Genomic DNA, 25,504 nt, shown 5'->3' on the forward strand with positions numbered 1-25,504 from the left:
TTTTGTACAGTATTTTTTTCAAGCTACAAGCTTGAAATTTGGCACACAGGTACTTCCCACTATAAGTCAGGTTTCTAGCATATAACGTTTGGCCTCAAGATTGGACCAGGTGGCAAATAAATTATAGAATGATTTATTGAAAAAGCACCATACAGGGACTTGGGATGGGGCAATGGTTAGTACACTGGCCTTTCAACCAAAAAATCAAGATTTAGCTTTGGGGATATGAGAGGAAAACAGAAATACCTGGAGGAAAAATTACACAGGAAGAACTCTTTACAAATATTGATGGGGTGTGAAATTTAAATCAAGAATGCTGGACCAGTGAAATGGCAGCCTTAGTCGCAGCTTCACTCTAGTTCCTGTAAGAAGACATGAAAAGCTGAAAAATATTTACATAAATACAAGGATTGTATTACACAGTTGATTCAGAAAGTATTCAGACACCTTCAATTTCTACTTATTTTATGGTGTCGTAGATTTAATTCTAAATTGATACATTTTCTATTGTCCATTATTCTACATTCCATAACCCATAATGGCAAAATCTCTCATTCATTAAAATATTCAGACTCTTAATAGTACTCACTTTGTTGAAGCCCCTTTGGTAACCAATACAGCACTGAGTCGTCATGGGTAAGTCCTTACCAGCTCTTCACACTTGGATTTGGGTAGTTTATTCTATTCATATTGACTCCAGCAGACCCACGTGACCCTGTAGTTGGGATATAGCGGGTTTGATAATGGATGGATTCTATTCATCCTGGAAGATCCTCTCAAGTACTGTTAGATTGGATGGGAACAGTCTGTAAACAGCCATCTTCAGACACAACTGTTCTATGGACTTTGGCTGGGCCATTCAGTACAATCAGAGACTTGTTGTGAAGCTACTCCGGTGTTGTCTTGACTGTATGCTTTAGGTCATTGTCATCCATCACCCCGGTCTAAGGTCGCTTGCATTCAGCAGGTTTTCTTCAAGGGCCTCTCTATTTGTCTGCATTCATCCTTCCCTCAGTTCCAACTAGTCTCTCTGTCCCTCCACTCTTATAGCCTAATGCCGCCACCACCATCAGACCAGGGTTTTTTTTTTCCTCAGAGACCCAGATTCCTTTAATCTGTCATGTGCCTTTTACACAAGATGGGCTTCTGTCTAGCCACGTTAACATAAATGCCCAATTAATGGAGTGCTGCTAAGACGGGTCATTCATTCTTTCAACATCCTCCTTTGCTGATATTTCTTCTATCTTGGCAGATGACATCTGAAATTCTGTGAGAGTGATCATTGAGTTCTTGGTCACTTCCCTGCCTAATGCCTTTTTTTTCCTGGTTACTCAATTTGGTCAGACAGCCAATACTAGGAAGAGTCCTGGTGGTTCCAAACATCTGACATTTTACAATCACTGAGGCCTCTGTGCTCCTGGGAACACTCAAGCTTTATAAATGGATTTATACCCTTGTCCTGGTCTATGCCTCATCACAACTGTGTCTACAGAGAGTTCCTTGGACTTCATGGGTTGGTTTTTGTCCCGACATGCAATCGGAATTGTGGGACCTTCTATACACAGGATGACGTTCTGAATGGTGCCCAGTCAATTTCATTTGCCGCAAGCAGTCTCCTATCAATTTTGAGAAACATTTAACAGAGAATTAAAGCAAAAAGGATGAGCACACTTTGGAGTGTCAAAGCAAAGGATCAGAATATTTACATGAATGAAAGATTCCAGTTTTCATGTTTATTAAATTTACAAACCTTTTTGAAAAGATGTTTTCACTTTGTCATAATGGGTTACTGAGTGTAGATTGAGGGACTAACATGGCAAATGTATTCTTTTAAAATGAAATCTACAACACAATAAAGTGCAGGGATCTGAATACTTCCTGAATCCACTGTATATTTGGCTGAAACATTGTTTCAAGATCACGTGCAATGCCAGTTAACATTTCAGTTTTTACTACAATTGGAGCGCAGTGGGGTTAAGCAACTTATTTTTGATCACACTGTGCCATTGGCAGGAACTGAATTGGTACCTTGTGTTTTAAAATCCAGTGCCTTAGGCACTACACTACACTGCCTGTCTTTCAAATATTTTGCTTTTTGATAATGTTGTGATCATTCAGCTTCATTTTCATTTTACATAATATGTAAAAAATACAAATTAAAGCATTTCACTTCCCAATGCTACTGATTTTCCTGCATTGTACTATTGACCAGTGCTGACTGTACTTGAACAAGGCAGTATGCCTAACTCTTGGTATTAAGTGACTAAATGGATTACCATTTAAGTTTAGATCTAATTTCACAAGCTACCTTGTAAAGTATAAAGCTGTCAAGGGCTTCAGGCACTTTTAGCTTACAAAAGTCCTTAAAGCCTACATACCAGGATACTGGTTCTATTAGAGCTCCCAGGAAAACAGAGACAGATCACATTTGCTCTAAGCTTATTGTTCATTTTGTAAGAAACTGTCAGTTAATAGCAAGCCAAATCAGCAATGTTTAACACATGAACCATATATCACAGCTCCAACAGAAAACACATCAGAATAAGGTAACATAACACAGTGTTATCCAATCTGATGAGGCTAGTTCACATTTGTGGATCACCAATCCTGGCAGCATTTGGAGTTAGGCAGGAATCAACTCTGGTTCATTACATAGCTCATATACCCACAAACCTGCACCTGCCATGACATGGGGAAAATGTAGTTACCAAATAACTTACCTTGCATGTGTTTGAAGATGTGAGAGGAAAACCATACCAGTTAAGAGAGAAATCAATCAAGGTGATAAAATGCAATTTCTATGCCACAACACAGCAACTCTGAGTTAATATATATATATATATATATATATATATATATATATATATATATATATATATATATATATATATATATATATATATATATATATATATATATATAGTCACACACGTGTGTTTGGGAGGCAACTAAAGGGCTTGAGTACATGTAATTCCACGCCGGACCAGGGGCTGGTGAAGTGCACTAATTCTCTCTCTCGATCTCTTGCAGACCATTCTAGGGAAATCCTGCCCGGCTCTGGGGCAGCCAACGACATCACTTCCAGTTCCGGTCCCGATGACATCACTTCCCCTAATGGCCTTTAAAGCCATCATCTTGTTGATACTAGGACAGTTCTGTTTTGGACTCAGTTGTGTGAACATGCCTATGATTTTGAATCAGTTTTGCAGCCGGGAAAAATTATATGGGTGGCTGCCCCAAACCTTCGCAATTTCTTATGGTCATTTTTGCTACAATATATATACAGTTGAATCCATTTAAGTGCACGGCCTCCAGATGAGATCGCCACGTGCGCTTAAGCAGAGTGTGCACTTAATAGGAGTGCAACATGTCAGTCAGTTCAGTTACCCCACCTACTGTCCTTGTCAAACACAATAAAACATTCATTAAAATAGACTATGGTGAAAAATATAGTGGATAAATGTATGGGTAATAGGCATCATAGGTAAATTATTGAAAGCGATTATTAAAGAAAAGATAGAGCATCATAAGGCAAGAAGAGGTGTGCTAGTGAATAAATGGAACTGTCCATAGTCCTGACAGCCGTTTATCTCAGGATAACAATGCAGCATGAAGGAAGTCTCTGTAGATGGCTCATTAATCTTGCTGGCAACAGCAGTATCCAAGTCTCCGTCCAAGTCTTGGTGTCGGCAGTGTCCTTAATGACTGTAGAGATCTCGGCATCAGTACTATCAGTGTACACTTAGTAACTGCACTGTAAACTGTTAGGCCTCAGTACAGTAGTGGCACTGGACATCAGCACCTTATCGATACGCCTTCAGACAGTCACAAGAGCTGGGCTACTTACATCGTCACACGCTGATTATGTCATTTGAGCGTGTCAATCAATATCGTTATTTGATTGGTGGATGTCCAGAGACCGTGCAGTTAACTGGAGTGAATTTGGCTGGAGAAGATAGCAATGGGATCAATAATGTAGTTGTGCTTACGCGGATTGTGCACTCATTGCTAGTGTGCTTATCCAAAGTTTTTGCCCGTTTACTTGAATTTTTCTAAATAGGAACCGTGCAAGTCACGTGCAGCTAAGCGGATCGTGCGCTTAACCGATGTGCACTTAAGTGGAGTCGACTGTATATATAAATATATAGACAGTGAAATGGCTGATGGTCAGAATTTGCATTTTTCAGAAGTTTTCACACTGCTCCGTGTCCATGTAGGTTTGCACTTGATTTCCCAGTAGTAACAGGGACTAATACTGAGGGATTTGGATATTGTAGAGAAAGAAGTGCTGCTTTGATTAAATAGGCTAAAATCTAACAAATCACCAGAACCAGATAATATTTAACCTTGAGAGCTTAAAGAGGTGAGTAACTACATACCGTATATACTCATGGATAAGTCGCGTCTTAACACCCGAGAAATTGATCATAAAATTAGACACCGACTTATGCGCCCGTTCAAAAATATGACACTTTTTTTTTTTTTTGCTTCCTCCAATCTCGCACCAGTTTCTCAGGTGCATCGAAGTTTGTTGCAGCAGTGCAGTTACCAATTTCTTTCACCACTTCAACAACTTTTAATTTACTAAGCTACGTATTTTCTTCTGATAGAATGCTCCATTGTATATAAGGGATGCTTTTACGATAAAGGTACTGTATATGGAGGTGTGAGATATAAAAAACACAAGTTAGTGCTAATTTTGCTTTGGAATAGTTTGGGTATTACCGTGTGGTCACGTAGGAACAATAGAGAGAGAGAGGTTAGGAGCACACACTGATACAGCACATTGCTGCACCCACATAGAAAAAAAAGTGTGCTCCGTGGTTACGCTCTCAGGTGGGCGTTAGCATATCATAATCTCTTGGACCAATAGCGTGAGTTTACCGACTTATACAACTGACATTATAAAATACCAGAAATTATACGATGAAATCAACTCCCAACTTATCCACGAGTATATACGGTATATAAACTCTTGACACATATCTTGAGAAAGTCACTAAAGACTAGAAAGCTAGTAAATATTATGCCTTTATATAAAAAGGGTGATCATGTAGATCCAAAAAACTTTAGGCCAGTAACCTTCCCATGCATCACAGGTAAATTAATGAAAGGAATCATTAAGGAAAGTTTGAGCATCACAAGGCAAGAACAGGAGTGTTAGTGGACAGTCGAGAGAAAAAGACCGCAACAGTAGAAAATTGCCGAGATGAGCGACTAGGTGATTGATATGAGAGTACTGAGAGGTAAGAGCTACCAGAGTTGATTAAAAATAATGGAACCTTTTCAGTTTAAACAAACGATGATTAAGGGTGACACGATTAAGATTTCCAAAATTATGAAAAGAACCATGCTGTCAATTTAAAGTGAGTTCAATAAGTACACAGGGACACAGATGGAAACTTTTTAATGGTAAATTTAATACAAATTTTAGAAATTGTTTTTCACATTGAAAACCACAGAGACATGGAATAAATGATCAAGTAGTGTGATAGACAGCAGGTGTTATTGCTCCTTGTCCATAGATATTGGTAAAGATGTAGGCAACTTCCCAACAGTAACAGCGACTACTAAGGAGGTACTGAGTGATTTGGATATTGCTGAGGAAGAAGTCCCAAGAGCCAGCTTCTGTAGCCAATGATCGGACCGCCAAGGTCCCCCCGCCTTCGGCCACAACCCAACTCACACTGCACCCGACCTCCTTGGCCCCTCTCATAGGTGGTGAGCCCATGAGAAGAGGGACCCACATTGCCTCTTCAGGCTGTGCCCAACTGAGCCCCATGGGTGCAGGCCCGGCCACCAGGTGCTCGCCATCGAGCCCTACCTCCAGGCCTGGCTCCAGAGTGGAACCTTGGTGACCCGCGTCCGGGTGAGAGAAAACGCTGTCCAAATTTTTTATTCGTCATAGAAGGTCTATTGAACTGCTCTTTGTCTCATCCCTCACCTAGGACCAGTTTGGCTTGGGTGACCCTACCAGGGGCATAAAGCCCTGGACAACAGAGCTTCTAGGATCATTGGGACACGCAAACCCCTCCACCACGGCAGTTCAAAGAGGAGTCATCCGGGAGGGGCTCAGAGTAGAGCCGCTGCTCCTCCGCATCGAGAGGAGTCAGATGAGGTGGCTCGGGCATCTGATCAGGATGCCTCCTGGACGCCTCCCTGGTGAGGTGTTCTGGGCATGTCCAACCGGGAGAAGGCCTCGGGAAAGACCCAGGACATGCTGGAGGGACTATGTCTCTCGGCTGGCCTGGGAATGCCTTGAGATTCTCCCGGAAGAGCTAGAAGAAGTGGCCGGTGAGAGGGAAGTCTGGGCCTCTCTGCTCAAGCTGCTGCCCCCACGACCTGACCGTACAGAGTGCTAGTGAACAGTCAACATGGGTTCAAACAAGAGAGGTTGTGCTTTACTAATATGATGGCATTCTGTAAGGCAGCAACAGAAGCATGTGATTAGAGAGGTGCATATATTTTTATCTTTATTTTTAGAAGACATTTCATAGGCCTCACATAAGAGGTTTGGGCATCAGATGAAAAGAAGCAGTGCAAAAATTGTCTGAAACATAGGAATCAAAGGGATATGGTGTGAGGAACATTATCATCATTAGGTGATGACAAGAGTGATGACCCTCAAGGGTCAGTGCTCTGGCCGCTGCTACTCTTAATATATAAATGATCTGAATAGGAACATAAATAACAAGCTGACTTAATTAGGAGAAGAGACCAAACCAGGTGGAATAGCAGCTAATCTACAATCAGTTGAATCATTACACAGGGATATGGACAGCATACAGGCTCTGGCAGATGAAATTTAATGTAAGTAAATGTATGGAATTACATGTAGTAAGTAAAATATTAGATTTGAATACATAATGGAAGGTCTAAAACTTGAAAGAACCCTTTATGAGAAGGACCTGGGAGCCATAGTGAACTCGTCACTATCAGAAGGCTAACAGAATTTTAAGTTAGGTTATATATTATATATATGGAGTACAAGCCAAGGGAGGTTCTGTTTAAGCCTTGTAATGTACTACTGAGACATTACGTGGAGAACTTCATGCAGGTTTAGGCAACGTGAGAAAATTCCAGAGAAGAGTGACTAGGCTGATTGATACGAGAGGACAGAGAGGTATGAGGTAAAAGGAGTTGAACCTTTTCAGTTTAAATAAATGATGCTCAAGAGGTGACACAATTAAAATTTATGAAAGAGAATGTTACTTTAAAGTGAGTTCAATAAAAACATGGGGACAGAGATGGAAACGTGTCAATGGTAAATTTGGGATATGGTTTAGAAAGTGTTTTTTGCAGAAAACCATGGACACATGGAATAAATGATCTAGCGTCTACTCAATGAAAAAATCAATGACCTGCCCCACAAAGTGTTTATTGTTACATTCTGGTTGATTTGAAAGTCTGCAATGTGAAATGTAACTGAGCTAACAGGACAATGAAACAAAGTAATGCATCATCGTCTAAACTGGCACAAAGCAAATGGCCAATGAGTGTGAAAACAACTTTAATCTCTATTTGCTTATAACGAAAAGTGACATCATTCACATCTTCTATGACTCTGTGATGGCCAGTGTGAGTTTCTACACTGTGGTGTTCTGAACTTGTAACAACACTTCAACAGAGGCCCACCAAATTAATAAGCTAATTCAAAGGACAGGCTCAGTTAATGGACACACTGTGGACCCCCTGGAGGTCATAGCAAAGGAGAGAATTAAAACAAAACTAAGAACCATTATGACCAATGCTGCACATCCACTCTGTGACACACCAACAATGAGGACATTCACCCAACAAATTATTCAGTAGGCGTGTGTCAAGAAACTCATAATACCTCACTGTGACTGTGGCTGTCAAGTTAGAAGTTTTCTTTCTCTTTAATTTTGTTTCTTTTTAGTCATTCTGGTGTGTGTTCAGACCATATTATGTGTATGTATATACCTATTTATCTATTATACATTTATTTACTGAAAGGGTTTCTGTAAAAAGACAAATTTCCTCCTGGGGTCAAATAAAGATCTACAGTACCTATCTATCTAAATATAACACCATTCTGGTAGTGGACAATGGCATGTTCTAATTATATAAAAGTATGCATGATACTTTTAATTAATTGTTTCATTGCTTTACCAGCTGGAAATGAACAATTTTTTTCAAAAAGCACAAAACAAACCAAACTGAAACAAATTGCCCTGTTAATCTGTGTTGACAATTCGTTAAGCTCTTTCATTTTTAGGCCACAAAAGGAAAGCCATTACAGTTATTTTGCACATGCCTAATGTGACTTTTCATTTTATTTCTGTCAGATTCTGTGCCCTACAAATGGTCAAATATTCTTTATATGTGAATTTGATTTATGGGGTGCTGATCAGCAGAATAGCTTCTAATATTAGATATGTATTTATTTTTCTACCATATTGTGCTTATTATCTGTTGAGCTTCATTGAGACACATTTTAAAATGACCATCTAATTTAAAGTATTTTTCGTCATGAAATTACACTTTTTAATTGAATTTTATGAATCAATTTGAATGAAATTACTGAGGGTGTGGGAGTGTGCGTGTCATGTCACAGACCGGCGCCTTGTCTGGTGTTTGTTCCTGAATTGCAGTTTATGTTAATTGATCAAGCTACTGCAACTCTACACTGAAATAAGTATGTTCAACAATAAATTTATAAATTATTTATATTACTTAGTTTTATCTATGAACTTATCGACATCCTGTTGTTGGTTTCAGACTTTCAATCAATGTTGCTGATAGAGGTACAGGTACACTGAAATACATATTATTTAAATAAATATTTGGCTTGAGTAATAATGCATCTTAGGTTAAATATTCACTAAACCTAGACCCTACAGAAGAGGAACGTATCCCTGCAGTTTATCACCTTCTTTTGTAGACATCTTCCTTAATTCTGTCAGCCCAGATAGTTCTGGATGCTTTGAAATCACTTCAGTATTTTTTATTCTGCGCCTCCTGGCTTAACAGTGCAAAAAAAAACAACCCACATATTATATACAGTTCAGCTCATCTTGCTTTCTATTGTAAAAGATCAGCCTCAGCACAGACAGACACGGACTCCAAATGTACAAAACACGCACCGTTTATTTTCCCCAACACACAACGCCAACACGGTGCACAAAAATACCACACTCTACTCAGTCCTTTCTCTTTCTTCAGGCCACCTCCACACTTCTCTTGTAAACTCCATCCTCTTCCACCCGACTCCGGCTCCCTGAATGGAGTGAGGCAGCCCCTTTTATAACGCACCCGGATGTGCTTCAGGTGCCCCTGATGATCTCCCTGCAGCACTTCCTGGTGTGGCGGAAGTGCTATCCTCCAGGGCTTCAGGACTGTCCAGGTGTCCCCTGGTGGTGGCCACGGGTCCCGACAGGGTTGGGCTTCCCAGCTCCATCTCCATGGCCCTGATGGAATCCAGGGGGGGCTGCCCTCTTACGCCCAGGAAAAAACAGTGCCCCTCTCATGGTCCGACCTTCTTCCAGGTGTCCCGGTGGGGCAAGATCCCTGCTCATCTGACACACTATATATACAAGTCCTCAAGTCTTCTAGGCACAAAAAAAACATTTTTAGGGTGTTTTGGTCCATATTTTATGTCAAAAATTACACCCTTATAATTAGGAGTAAATCAATAGGTGTTATCAATAAAAAATGTTTAGAAAGACTTGAAGCTGTGCATGCCATTTCAACCAACCCCACTGGCCAAACCTCTAATGGGATACATGGGGTGAAAGTTACTCCTTTTCACAAAACTTTGAAAAAATGATAACCAGTAGTATACACGTATTGAGTGTTGTTTTATGCTATTTTGAGGTTGCTGATCACAAATATAATATTTTTGATATTTGATTTTTTAGTAGTGGTTCTAGCCCTCTAACAGATTAAAATGACACATTTTAAATATAAGCATGTCGGGTATCATTTTAGATCGTCTCGAGGTCAGGGATTATGAATATGAAGTTACTTTAGATGTTTTATCTTTTTCTAGCTGTCTATGGACTTGTGTAAGATGGTGAAAATGATTCATTTCTTACAATTGATAATATACCATACAACTGCAAACCATTTCCCAAGCCCACTTAATCCTGACCACACATTTTAATATTTCAGATATATGAGGCAACTTTTCTTGTTTATCATGTACTTCAATCTCATGAAGTAAATTATTGCATTTCCTCTGAACACACCAGATTATGGGGGCTTATGCAAATTCAGACATTTTTGACCTTTTTAGGTTTTGAAGCCTTAAGTGTTGCCAGTCCATTTCAGCTCTTATGCTGAGCATTTACTGGTCGACCGATATGGCTTCTTTACTTGACAGATTGAATGTGTGCATAATCTTATATACTGTAAATACCAAGACTGTATGTGTTCCTCATCTGATATTTAAACAAAAACGTTTGATCAAGACGCTTTACCATTTCAACAGGTTTACACATACAAGTACAGAAGAATTCTAGTGTGGGGAAATCAAAAGACATGTGTCCTTAACATGAAGAGACATTTTAATAATAATAATAATAATAATACATTTTATTTATATTATATTTCTTTACAGGGTTCATTTAGAGTTTACTAATCTAAGAAATATTTGGTTAAAGACTTTGTACTGCCATTTGTGAGATTTGTTACCCTCAAAAACGTAGATACTTCTTTTCCTTGTTGGATACTGACAAATTCCTGTACACATTTGTTTTGGTGTCACTCTGAATATAAAACGACTTTAGTTATAGCAATTCATTTGGCCATGACACCAGCAACGTTTGGTTTTGTTTTTGACCACATTTTCTACAGAAGAGGTCAACCGTCTATTGAAAAAAGTGGTTGCAGAGAATAAAGGCGTAGAAGGGATTTAGAGGCAGAGGAATATAGAGAGTTGGAGGATATCGATTTTATCCTTGCAGGTTGTTTCTCTGCAATATGTTTTCCAGAATCTAACAGTTTTACTCACTTATATGTTTTTCTAAGGAGTCAGATTCTATTATTCTTTCAATGTAATAGTGATATACTGGACTATAAAATATACTGTTACTTTAAAAAAAATACTTGCAGTTACCAACTGATGTAGGAAGCACTTGTGTTGTTTGGCATTGCACAATGGTGTAGTGGTAAGCACTGCTACCTCAATGATGGAAGTGACTGGATTCAGATGCCAGCCTGGTCGCTACCTTTATGGAGTTTGCAGGTTTTTCCACAGGTTCTCCTGTTCTTCCACCATAAAACTGCTGTATGCAAGTGATTTTAATTGGTGACTCTAAATTGGCCTAGTAAGAATTTGTGTCTCTGTTTATGTATTAAAGTACCTTGCAGTAGAGTGGCACCATATTAAAATATGGGTGCTTCTGCTAGAATAGGCTTTGGCTACCTGTTGTAGGAAATTGGAGCAAATGGCATGAGGTAATTTGATTTGTATTAGGAGCAAACTGCATTGTCTCTGGAAAAGAAAGAGTACTTTTTATCTTGCAAGAACTGTTTTACTCCAGGAAAAGTGACTTCCTTTCCAAGACTTGCAAGTGTTGAGTGTCTTCCACCTCTCAGCCAAATGAATATTCAACCAGTTTTGTTCTTTAATTGAAATTAATTAACAAATTTCTATGGCATGCAGGATATCTTCATAGGCAGGTTTGATCTTAAATTAATAGTAACTTTATAAATAATCATTTGCGGTTATTTTCAGCAGGGTATATTTCTATTACAATATATCTGAAAAATGTTTTGTATAATTATGCACAATAATAAATCAGGTATGTCTTCTCAGGGGAAAAGTTGTAGGTTTTATGTCATGCAGAGTGTTATCCTGTTTCCCCCTCTGTTTGTATTCCTTGGCATCAGATGGCTTTAACTCTTTTAAATATGTTATAGCCACATATTATTCCATTTGTACAAACTTTGTTTTCTAACTACCTGGAGGTCCTCAGTGTATAACAAAGAATAAGTTGGGATGTACAAGGAGAAGCCAAGTAATTCTGTCGGCCAGAATGCAATTTCTAGTGTTTTTATAACTTTTTTCTATTTTGCTACTTGGAATGGGTGGAGAAGAGTGTCAGGTGTGATTTTTGACAGCATGAGTGAAAGGGAAGTCCTATAGGACTGTAGTGAGACCAGCTATGTTATATGGGTTGGAGAAGGTGGCACTGACCAGAAAGCAGGAGACAGAGCTGGAGGTAGCAGAGTTAAAGATACTAAGATTTGCATTGGGTGTGACGAGGATGGACAGGATTAGGAATAAAAACATTAGAGGATCAGCTCAGGTTGGATGGTTGGGAGACAAAGTCAGAGAACCGAGATTGTGTTGGTTTGGACGTGTGCAGAGGAAAGATGCTGGGTATATTGGGAGAAGGGTACTAAGGATAGACCTGCCAGGGAAGAGGAAAAGAGGAAGGCCTAAAAGAAGGTTTATGGATGTGGTGAGAGAGGACATGCAGGTGATGGGTGTGACAGAACAACATACAGAGGACAGAAAGATATGGAAGAAGATAATCCGCTGTGGTAATCCCTAACGGGAGCAGCCAAAATAAGAAGATTCCATTTTGCTACTGTTTGCAATTTTGCATTTGCTATTAACAAATTGTCAACAACTTTAATGATTATTCGCCTGCTATCATAATAGATAGATAGATAGATAGATAGATAGATACTTTATTAATCCCCAAGGGGAAATTCACATACTCCAGCAGCAGCATACTGATAAAAACAATATCAATTAAAGAGTGATAAAACCACAGTGCAAGATAAAAAATGCAAGGTGGAAAGTGTGAGGCAGGTATAAAAGTCTATAATATTGTGTAGTGTTAACGTTTAAACATGGGTGGAATTGAAGAGTTGCATAGTGTGGGCGAGGAACAATCTCCTCAGTCTGTCAGTGGAGCAGGTCAGTGACAGCAGTCTGTTATATCTGTTATCTGTTAATATTAATTAATGTATGAAAGGTATGACCCGTTTTCTCAGGACACATACTGCAACTCTACCTCTGAGGTTTGCAGTCTAAGTATTCGTAATTGATGAGTGTTCTTTAATAGTTAAGTTTTGAGTTAGATGTAACACACGTTAGGTCAAGCTATCTAACCTCTGAGGTTTCATTCTGTAACATATGCTAAGAAATGACACTTAGTCTCTGAGGGTTAGAGTTGTAATTTATTATGTATGTAACACACACACTAATAAAGCTAATTAGCCACTGAGGTTTTATTATAAAACCCACGCTAGTTGAACAGTGCTTAACCTCTGAGGTTATGTAAGAAAAAGCAACTACTAGCCATTGTCACATTGCGTTCCAGGGGTATACAACGTAACGCTTTGCAAAAGACACTAAGTCAAGCTACATCAAATATTACAGTAGCTGAGTTATTCATATCATTAAGATAACATTGGCCTTTTCGACTAAAAGCAATAAATTGGAGTCAGATTAACACTTTCAAGGTGGTTGTCAACAACAATTGAAGACTAACGGCGAAGAAAAATCACCTTGAATGTATTATATAGTTTCATACACAAGACGGCAGCAAATACCATGGTATAAAGATGAATCAGCATCCATTTTCATTACAGCATGGCATCGAATGCCGGCAGCCGCTCATGTCAATAGAAATCCTCTGCCAGAGAGAGATGTATTGTCTCAGGATTCTGCACTGTCAGATGAAGATTTTGTTGGAGGGAAGTGCTACTGAAAAACCATTTTGTTAGTTTTATGTTTTTCAAAGTCTAGGTAATAAATATGAGTTCGATGAAATAAACAAACAGTTAATGGTCTGCACTCCTAATCATGTCGTTGTTTTGGAGATTTGGGGCTGTAGTGAAATTAGGTAAGTTGAAAATTAACATCTGTGTAAACTGATGACCAGGTAAAAACGCCTACACTATAATCCATTCATTCGTTTTACTCAATCCACTTATCCAGGGCAGAGTCATGGGGTCAAGTACTGTAGATCAACACCTGAGCAGGGCGCCAGTCTACAGCAGAGTAACCCAAAATTCTGTTAAGAGGGCTTAGCAGGTGGATGGGTGGGATAAGCTGAACTAGGAATAAACATATAGTATATATTGCAGATGACTACATTTTAGGCTTTTTCTATTGGGGTTATTAAAATATTATCCTTTTTATTTCTATTTATTTAGGGAATTAGTGAAAATTAATTTTAGTTATGTTGTCTAGGAACAATAGAAACTGAAAAGGGCAAACATGGTAGTTTTTCATGATTCTTTGTTTCACATATACACATTTACAGTTCATATTGTGAGAGTTATGATTTATTGTGCAGCTGGCAGCAATATTTCTAATTTCTTTTAATTAAGTTCCTAATGAAATTCTGATTCAAGTAAAAAAAATCCAAGGGACTAAAATAATTAAAGTCCTGGCACATTAATTAGTTGATAATGATCGATTACTTACAGTCTTTGTGATGAATGTTAACATAAGTACAAAACTGCAGGAACTCCTTGAATTAATTTTAAGCAGTTCCGTAAGATGCTTTAAGTATTTTTCTTTGATTTTGTAAAAAAAAAGTCTTTTCTAAAGATGCGTTTAAAAATTAATTTACATAAGAAAGTGCAACATGATAATGTATATACCAAAGTCACACTGTACATTTTTTAGCATACAAATGTGCATTATTCAAGGGACGTTTCATTTCTATTGAGGGAAAAGTGGCATTATAATTTTAAAATATGTGCATAGACCACTATGATCACTTTTTGCAATTTTGTTACAGTTTATCATTTCAAAAACCTCTGCCATAATGTGACTTTGTCATTTCTTTCAAATCTAAGCAAAAGCATTATTTCAGAAAACCCTTCCTATTCATTCTTTTCTGAATTAACTTATTACTTTAGCATCAGAGAATTACAACTTGTTTTGCCATAAGACAAAATCTATGGATGTGCCACCAGTTTACGTATCATTGGGTCAACTGACATATCGTATTGGGTGAAAAAGTCTTAAAGTGTTTCTACACTCAAAGTCCAATTGTGTTGTGTTGAATAGTTGTGATCAGTGAAATATGTAAAAGCATTTTCACTGCAACATGCTATCTTCACCAGTGCTCTTCTAAATGGAACATTTTTATGGAGAGCTGCAGTGCAGATGGCTTAGAGTAACTTTTTTCACAAGTGTCCCATGATCTTATGTGAGGCCAATATAATGTCATAGATCCATACCTGCCAATATTGGATCAGACAGACCACTAAGTATATAATGCTGATCATAGTAGTGGTCTGTAAGTTAGCAGAATTTACCAAATACATGTAAACATAAAATGAGCATGCAGAAAGAAACTCGAAATGTGTCAGTGTATTCATGTCTTGAAGGTAATGTCTTTTCGTATGGACTTGTATGTGACCTATATGTAGCACATGAGCCTATTTCTTTAATATTATTACCCAGAATGCTGTGCAGTCGATGCAAACAGGAAGGCATGAGGAATCCACATGCATTAATATAATGCTTTTTTTGAAAGAAAACAAAAATGTATGTGGACGATGAAAGTTGGGAATGACAAGGAAACGGACACCAATATAAAATAAAAATCAATTTCTTTATTTTTGGTGAGAGAAGGCTTGCTGCAGACCCTGTCACGTTCCACTGTACTACAAACCGTCAGCCTGCCAGTAGGAAGCCAAAACTTCCTTTTACACTCAAGTTCGTTGAAAAGATTAAAAAAAAAACATCACAGTTCATCTTGAGGTTATTACATGGATTGCTGTAGCCCCTATCCATATCCTGAATTTGTACATGCAGAAAAACACTGTTTTTTACAGGCAAAGAGCATTTTCACAGTTTTAGGATATATGTACGTGCAAGCTAGCAGAAGTGTAAGTCCAGTTATAGCAAGTTTTTCTTAACAGTTTTAGGGTGTATGCAACTGAGCAGTTTTAGACAGTGCTCACTTCCCTATTCTTCTGCACCATCAAGGTTGCAACATTTCAACGGCTATGTGGCGGTTACAATTTATGAATCTTATTATAGCTTAAATTTCTAACATAATGATCATCAGACATAATAATTGGTTATACAATATCAAAAGTCTCTTGCAGCTTAGTGTCTGTATTAGATTACATTTGTTCAGTTAGCTTAGCACATCCTTATTTATTAATACATAAGTGACATGTTTCTTATAGTTCTATTAGCACCATACTTTATTATTTGAGAAGACTGAAGCACCTTAATTCTAAAATCATTCTAACGGTAAATGGGTAAATAACATTCAATCTGGCTTTTATGTAAGTAACATATAAATGTTAATGTTTTGGGAACATGCACCGTCTTTTGTATGTAAGAGCCAGATTGAATGTTAAGTCATGATTTGAGTTTACCTCTGTTATAGTGTGTCTATGTGAAAACAGCAGTGTTAAATGCGCGGTGGTGGGATCGTGAATGCGGCTGAGAAAATAAAACTGAATAAAAAAAAAAAACAAAGCTAACCTTTATGAGTATCATAAATTACAGACTGGAATCAAATGTATGTTTTTATTCTAAAATAGTAAGAATACGAGCAGCTCACTTCTCAAAACAGACTCCTCCGGGATCGAACCCATGAAGTTTTGGTTACCAGTCAACAGTTGATACCGTTGTGCCACCAAAGCTGTCATAGCAACTGTGTGTCAATGTCGCACCCTAACGTGGGTTGTTTTTCTGCAGTTATATTTTTGAATGGAAGCGCATTTGTTCTGTTATATTTGTACCTTTTCTGAGAGTGTTTCTTTGATATTTGGAATTCAGGCTTCACACATTATATACTTCATGTCTACATTTTGTCAATTATTACTAAAACATGAAAAACATTTCTGTTTTAATGATGTGTTTACTGTGCATAGATCGTTGTAGATACGGCGCACACATGAAATGCAAGTGTTCCAAATAACGACACAGTATTTAGAAAAGGTGTCATTTTGCTTGACTTCTCACTCTATAAATCTCTAAGCAACTGACACGCAGGTAAACAGACTTGAGCTGAGAAAACTGTGCGGGGTGGGGGATGTGAAAACAGAGTGCTTGCTGTCTGCTGCTTATCAACACATTTAAAGGACAAAAGATGCTGACGGAGAGGTGCAAAGCGTTTTAAGGTGGGACAGATCAGTCTTAAGATGGGATCAGTTTTTTCGTAGGCTCTGGCAATTCTAGTGTTAAATGTTACTTACTTGTGTGCTTTATATTGATGGCCGAATACATTTTTTAATCTCAAGTTTTCATGCAGAATTAGAGAAAATAGTCGACCATTTAATGGAACCTAACGGTCACCAATTTCGGATTACAGCAAAAGAAATGAAAAACATCCATTAAAAATAGAAAAAAAAGCTCATGTTACTTGTGTTGCATAATCCATATGTCCATTAACCCGTTGAATACTCAAAAGATGCAAAAGGTAGCCATTATTTTGCAAAAATGTTATTAACATTTTCTTCTGGTAATAACACTTTTTAAGCAGTACAAGACATTCCCACACTTCTGTTCTTTTGAACTGAAGACAGGGCTCTTGACCAATAAATGAGGGGAAATGCGGTTCTTCAATTCAGGTGTTCATTTATGTCTGTGAACTTTTTCTTCATCATTCATCTAAAGTGGTTTATTTTAAAATATTTTGGTAAAAATGCATGCTTAGGACACTATGAGCAAATGATTGTATGTTTTTGCATGTGGATTATGTAACACAAGTAAAGTGAGTTTTTTCCCTGAACGTTTTTTATATTCTTGATTGTTGCTCTGCTTTGTTCATCAAGTGTAACTGTCGAATCATAAATATTCTTACCTTTGTTTTGCATGAAAACATGAGATTAAAATTTTACAAGAAACATTTAAGCAAAATGTTTATAGGTTGAGTATTTTTTTAATAAATATATATTATATACATATATTGTCACACATGCGTGTTTGAGGTTCCCCTTCCAGGATCATCCGAGGTAATCATTACCACTCCAGGACATGAGGGAGTGTTGTCATTGATCATATCCTCTCCTTTGTTCTCCCAAAGCCCTGAGAAACCACCTCTGGAGGGAAATTGACTCTGCCCCCTCTGGTCACTCTGTTAGAAAATCGAGACACTCCTAGCATGGTGTGAATCATTCCTGAGAGAGCAACTGTTGAACGATGCTTATGTTCAAATACTGACAGCTCATCACAGCATTAAACCATCTTGAGTTTATTTTGCTTTGCTGCTGTTTAATTTTTTGCACCTTTATGTGTCATTAAGTGCCTGCTTATTTTTGGGATATTCTGTATATTAAAAGGGGCAACCTGGTTGGTGCCCCCAACATTTAGTTTTGTGGACTGTGTATTCTCTTGGTTAACGAGAAAATATATACATAATGTATATGTATATACTGTGTGTGTGTGTGTGTGTATATATATATATATATATATATATATATATATATATATAGTGGAACTTTGGAACTCTTTTAAGACTCCCCCCAACAGAACGACATGCAGAAGTACGAATGCAGCATCTGTTGAAGTTTGCTTGTACGTCGCCAAGGCAACTGTAGATTCGCAGTGCCACAGAAACAACTACAAGCTGACCGCTGCCACGCACAAAGTGCTGGTCACCCGATGGGTGATGCAGGGAACAGTATAACTTGGCCATTGACCTGGCCCCGACCCTGCCTGTTTGCTGTGTCTGTGTATAGAAGAGTGATAGATCCCGCTACAGTAAGTAACCTTGCTCTTCCTGTTTCGAGTGGAATAAAGCTTGTTTTGCTAAAGTACTGAGACTCAGCCTCATCTTTTAGGTGGAAGACACTGTCTCACGCATCACAATATATATATATATATATACCAATAATGGCGCACTGCACGTTAATACACTTGACTTGAGCATTCCTAGTTTTCATCCTCTTTCTCTGTACGTTTTGCATTTGTTTGCTCAGAGGTTGATACGCTTGCTGCTTCCTGAGCAGCTCTTCTTTTCTCAACCCTAGTGGCCCACTTTTTCTCTTTTATCGTTAGCATCTTTTTACTTTAAAACTGATTAAGTCAGTGTTTGTGTTGCAATTACTTGGTACGTTTTCCTTAATTTTTCACTTAAACTGGCACTTAAGTCTTCAATCTGCCTCAAGAATAATTTAAGATATGAAGAGGTAGAGGAAGTGACGGTGAAGGTGGCAGCAATTATGCCCTCTAGCTATCTGCCTGAAGAATGATTTCAGTTATGGAAAGGTAGGGGAAGTGATGGCAAATGTGGTACGGATGAGAACGGCGCCTGTATGCATGCACCACACGGTCACCCTGCTGCCAAGAGTTGATTCTACAATAAAATAAAATTAAAAAAAGGAATAACCTTGAAGGTCAATCATCACCCTGAAAGTGGATAGTAGATGTCACGTAGTATATGTGTACCAAATGTCAGGTCAATGGTTCAAAGGGTTTGTGAGCTACAGGTGATTTAAAATCCTGGACAGACAAACGGACAGCCACGGTAGCGTATTATATAAGATATATATATATATATATATATATATATATATATATATATACACATACATTGTTTTTTCTAATGACTTAGTAGTCAATAGTAACTCTAACACCTCACTTACCTCAATATGTTTTCACAATCGTTTAAACCACCACTGGCTATGTTAAAATTATTGTTACAGACATTGCAAAGAGCTAAAGTGATATCATTTTTAACATCTACAAAGCAAGGGAAAACCTTTTTGATGAAAAGTTAATTTGGTATTTTTCTTTTTTAGGGCGCTCCTCCATTTTGGAAAGCTTTGTTCACAAACATTGAAAAAGTAAAGTGCTGCATTTCGGGTGCATGTATGCCATGTGTGCAGTGATGGGAACATCTGTTAAATGCTGGATGGAAATCACAAAGAGATTCACTGCGTAAGAGAAAAGAATAGCATAAATGTTAAAGATTTTGTTTTTTGTACCACAATAATTGAGAGGCAGAGGGTAGAATTAGGATGTTTGGAAATATACATCGCTATAACTGTTGTTGTTAACTACTATAAAATAAGTTAAAAGGCAGTGGTTCGGCACTTACCTCAAACAATGCAGGAGACACAGGGAGGCTGGTGCACTGCTATCACTGGCACCCTTACAAGATAATCATGCATTTCAGCCTTTCCTAAAATACACATTGCATTAACATAAGGACTCAGTAGTGGCACTTTAAGTGATTTAAATATTCATAATATATTTGCATTTTTTCAATACATATGTCTTAGCTGTAACTTTTCATCAAAACATTTCTTATACCATATGTAATTTGAGGCTTTGCTAAAAGTAAATTAGCCAACTTTCCCTCACTATGTGCTCTAGAAATTATAGTTTGAAATTAAAACTTATTCTGAAAGCTTAAAACGTTCTCTAGATGACATTAATTATATTGGTCATTATGATCACAGGAATATCGGGCTGCATAATAGGTTCACAAATTTATTTTAGTATCTGTTGTATTTATTTTAGTAGGAATATCTAGTGAGGTATATTGCCAAAAATAAAATGAACAGACATTTACTGAAATTTTGGGTTTCTTTTGCATTTCCTCATCTGCTATTTGTTATTTTCTGGCTGTACATTCTTTATTATTCACAGTTAAAGGGATGTTTTTAAACTTTATTTTTCTAATCACTTTGAATTCTGTGTCTTTTACTCTGATTTTCTCAGTAACCTCCCCAGATGCAGTCTTACCCCAAGTACTCCGTCCTCAAATACTACTTGCAGGCTTTGGCCTACACAGGCCCCCCAAAAAATGGGGCACTAGCTTTAAAAGTTGTAAATACCAGATCATATCAAAATGACTCACAAGGGATAGAGAAACCATAAACATTGCAGCTTATAGAGACAAGTCTCTAAGGAACCTTTGTAAATTAAAATATTTACTTACATAAATAAAATTAACAAAAATAATAAAACAGCAGAAATAAGGTTAAATGGTTTCAAATAAACTGTAACAAAACATAACTCTACAGCCTACTTGTTTTGAAGGTATTTATCACAAATGAGAAATTCAAAGATTTAATCCAAATGAAGGATAAAAGTGCCACAAAACGTCTGATGATGTAAATTGATGCGATGATCACAGTCATGTGACGTATCCTGCCACATAGAGAATGGAACAAGATGGGAGTGAAAAACAAACTTTCTTAAATAAAATCAAAACGACACAAAAACCTCCAGAACTGAAGCCTATATAATAAAAATCCACTGTGAGGATCCAACTCATTTGACAACGGTTTAGTTTTCTAAGTGCCTTCAACAGCTTTCTGAATGAAAGGGGTAAAGATTTTCACATTAGCATCTTACTGAAAATAAAAGTGCCCTGCTAGTTTTTTGCTTTTAAAAAAATCAAACATATGAATGGGCACATGCCTACAGGGCCAGACTTATGATGGTGGGGAGCACTGGGCTAGAAACATTTTTGGGGCCCAACCTACACAAAGTACTATGAGTGCAAATCAACTTCAAGGTAAATGACCACAGAAGCATCTTAGCTTTAAACATGAATGGAAAAAGTCTGAAGAAGAAGAAAAAATACAGGCATACTCTCTGAAATGACAAGAGATAAAGTATGCTCTCTCAAGGCTTATTTTTTTAAATTAGCCATTGCTGTACAGTTGACAAGTAACCATCACAAACCCAGGTTTGAAATGTCAACTATGGAACCCGTTTGCAAAAACCTAAAAATGCAGGAATACCCAATACTGTATTCTGTATATTAACACAGACAAAAGTGTGCTTTTCAAAATTGCATTTTTCAGTATTTCTTTCCAGCAAAGTCCTTGATCAAATCCAGATCACTCTCAATACATATACAGTATGTTCTCCTTTAATTCAACCAGTGCTTTCCTGTAAAACCTTATGTTAAGTAAAACCGTCTTATAGAACACATGGGTCCTTGGGAAAAATAGGGTCAAGGGAAAACAAGTCAAATTTTGTGAGTTATGCACAATAAAAACAATTATAACAGTGGGAAATTCTACAAATAATAATACAATCTGTAAATAATAATTATACATTGATAAATCATATGATTAACAAGGTATTTACCTTGAAAAATGAAGTAAATTTTCCTGGATGATGTGGGCAAGTTATTATGAAGTAAGGGATGGGGTTACGGGGTTGTTTGGTGTTGGAATTCCATGAAATGTTGTAACACCAGAGCTGGTGGTTGTAGTTTATGGTTTGTTTTGGGCACCTATCTTCATGACTTCATAGTGTTGCTATGTTTGCACCCACCTTTCACATAACAGCTGATTTTAGGGCTCCAAAGGTGAATGGATGACACGTACCACAATGTGGATATGTTCGGCATCAAAAGCATTACCTTGAAACCACTGCAGTTTTTTTGATAGAACTTATAGTGCTTAATAGTTGTGATGTAAATAGCTGTCGTGGAGGTTGCTCTACATTTTCGTTGTCGTCATCATCATCTTTTTCGACGTTGATATCTGCAACAGGTTGCAACAGTAGATGTTGTTCCGGATACAGCACCTTGTTTAATTTTTTCAGCATTGCTCCTGATGATATATAAAGTAGATTCCTTAACAACAGTAGATCTCACACATTCTCTTGTTTTTTTCAAAACTTTTTATTACATTAATGTTCTCCTCAATACTTAAAACTTTCTTTTGTACTCACTACTTGGTTTCGTTGAATGCTTAGACATACTTTGGTATGTTGAAAGTAAGTTTTCTTTCTAAATTATAAAGCTTAACACAACTGGAAATGATAGTGAAGCAACACTTGATGTTTCAAAATGCACAGTAAACTGAAGCAACGGGATACTGCAAGCTTAACTATGCATGTGATGTGTGTATTCCTACACAGCTGGTTCACTTGAATGACAGTTACTGCGTTCACATAGTGTTTACAGTGTTCACAGACTGAAAATCACGCTTAAATGAATCTGATATCAAATTGTCATGTAATTGGGTAGTAACATATTGATCACGTGGGAATGAAATCACATTATGAAGACATGTTTTACATATATATATACAGTACATATATAGCTGATGCCTCTCCATATCACAAATATAGTAAAACTGCTAGGTAGTATATATATATATATATTGTGAGCTGGAGGGCTGATCGCACCCCAAGAAGATACGGACGCCCCTGGGAAAACCACAGAGCCCGAAACACAGACTACCCTCGCATTGCTCATTAACCTTGCCCTATAACGCGCGATACAAGCCTCGCGCGGTACTCCGCCGACTTAAAAAGCCGTGCACAGCACCTGTCAGATTTGGTATTGATTTCTTTTGCTTTCTCTCTCTCTCTCTCTCTCAGACTGCCTCTGCTCCTGACGCGTTTACATTCGAAGAAGAAGAAACTCATGTAACCTTTAATTGAAAGACGAAACAGCCATCTTTGTCAAGGAGCAAGTTTGAAGTGTCAAATGTTTGTTTGCAGTGCTTGAATAAAATTCCTTCTTTTTTTCCACGATCCCGAGTATCTCTGTGCAAATCTGTGACCCAAGTGTGACAATATATAAAGGTATATACTACATTTACATACTACAAGAGGCATCAGCTAAGTCTTAAGAATGACCCAGTGCAGAGGATGTGTTTGCTGCCCCACTGGCTTTTGTAGGAAGACACTGGCCCTACCATATCTTAGCTGTATCGCTGGCATATGAGTCCTGTTAATGTCTGACACACCCATCCTGTATAAAATTCACGATGGTGAACAGGTAAGGAGACAGGACAGTTCCCTGAAGTGCCCCAGTATTACACAGCACCATTTCTCACACACAGTCCCTGAGCCTCACAAGCTGCTGTCTGTTGGTCAGGTAGTCTATGATCCAGGATATTGTGGGGTCATCAAGATTCATAACCTTGAGTTCTCTCTGTTGTTGATGATGGAGAATGGTTTTAAAAGCACTGAAAAAATAAAATAACATTATCTAGACTGTGTTGCTGATTTGTCCTAGTGGCACTAGGCACTGTGGAGCATGTAGATCATCACACCTAGATATGCCTCATAGGCAAACAGCAGAGAAACAAGATCTTCTGAAACCAGGAGTCAGAGCTGCTTCATGACCAGCCACCCCAAGGTCTTCAGGAAGTATGAAGTGCTCTTTCTTTGTCACTGGACCTTCACCAAGCTCAGGAACGGAGAGAACAGGTGCTGAAGGACCCCACAGAGCTGGCTGGCACATGTTGTACTTTGGGATTGCTTTCCTCAGGCACCTCAATGGAGCAGAGCTCTGGAGGTCTGCAGTAAGACTCTGCTGGACATTTGTGGTTATTAACATTAAAACTTTCGTGCAGAAAACACTATTTAATGAAGTTCAGTGATGATACTGGTATCACTGAGGATGGTTTTGATCAAGGATGAGTACAATGGCATTTTTTTTCAATTTGTAATGCAACATCTGATATTTGAAGGGCATTTAAAGCAAATGAAAAATATTTGCCTTGTGAGAGAACCAATGCATATTGTAAATATTATGAGCTGGTTCACCAGTTTCAAGTATTATTTTGCATATTATCTGAGAATGATTTCAACAGTTGCAGTTTAGTTTATTCCCTTTTTTATAATCAAACCTCCATTTCTGGAAAATGTCACCTGGTAAGCTTAAGTTTTATTTTTTTGCTCATACAGATAATATAAAAGATAGTCGGACATTTACATTTGTTGTAAATTAATTAATTTATTATAATTTGGGTGGAAACTTTGGAAAGGGTAGTTTGGTGGTTAATGCCTGACAGTTCCAGCCTGATTATAAATTGTGTGAAGTTTGCACCATCTCTGCTTGTTTCCATTTATTTTCTTTACAAACATTTTCCTCCTTCCATATTCCAAATGGACGCTGAGTAGTTTAATTTAAAACTGGCCTCCAGTATATGCAAGTGGGCACTGCGCTGCTCTGGCATCCTGTCCAGTTTAACTCCTGCCTTGTGTCCAGTGTTTCTGTTATGTTCCTGTGGCCCTGTCTTGAAATAAGTCACTTTAAAAACCTCGAAGGCTGGATGAATGAGGTGACTATTTTTTAATTTGTCTATTTTGTAGTATTTGACAACCATAAATATTTCTTCATTGGCTGGATGATTGTTGTTTCCATGGTCCACAGCGGTTTTGCAGCACAATTCATTTCAAAAAACCTAATCAACTATATGTTAAGTGAAGACATTTTTTTTCTGCTGACATGAAAGTTGTTGTCAGTACTGAAATAAAGAAGATGCTATGAAAGGTATGCCATGAAGAACCATACAAACATATTTTTTAACAAGCCATTGACCAATAACATGCTAAAGACATCAAATTAGGTAATATTGTGTCAATGCTTCTACTGTAAATCCTGCATACAGAATGTTAAGGTGCTTTGTAAAAATTTTACATATGTCATTTATAATAAATTTTTGAAAAGGCCTTACCGAATTGCATTTCACGGATCACTTTTTCACTTGTTTTTGTTTTTCTGACGTTTTGCTTGAGATTTAACGGTGACATGCACATTTATGATTTATTACTTTATATACAATTTGTAATGATTTTTGATATAATATTGTTGTCCATACTCTGGAAGCTTAA

This window comes from Polypterus senegalus, chromosome 5 (assembly GCF_016835505.1).
Source record: "Polypterus senegalus isolate Bchr_013 chromosome 5, ASM1683550v1, whole genome shotgun sequence".
In the NCBI taxonomy this organism is placed as follows: domain Eukaryota; kingdom Metazoa; phylum Chordata; class Cladistia; order Polypteriformes; family Polypteridae; genus Polypterus; species Polypterus senegalus.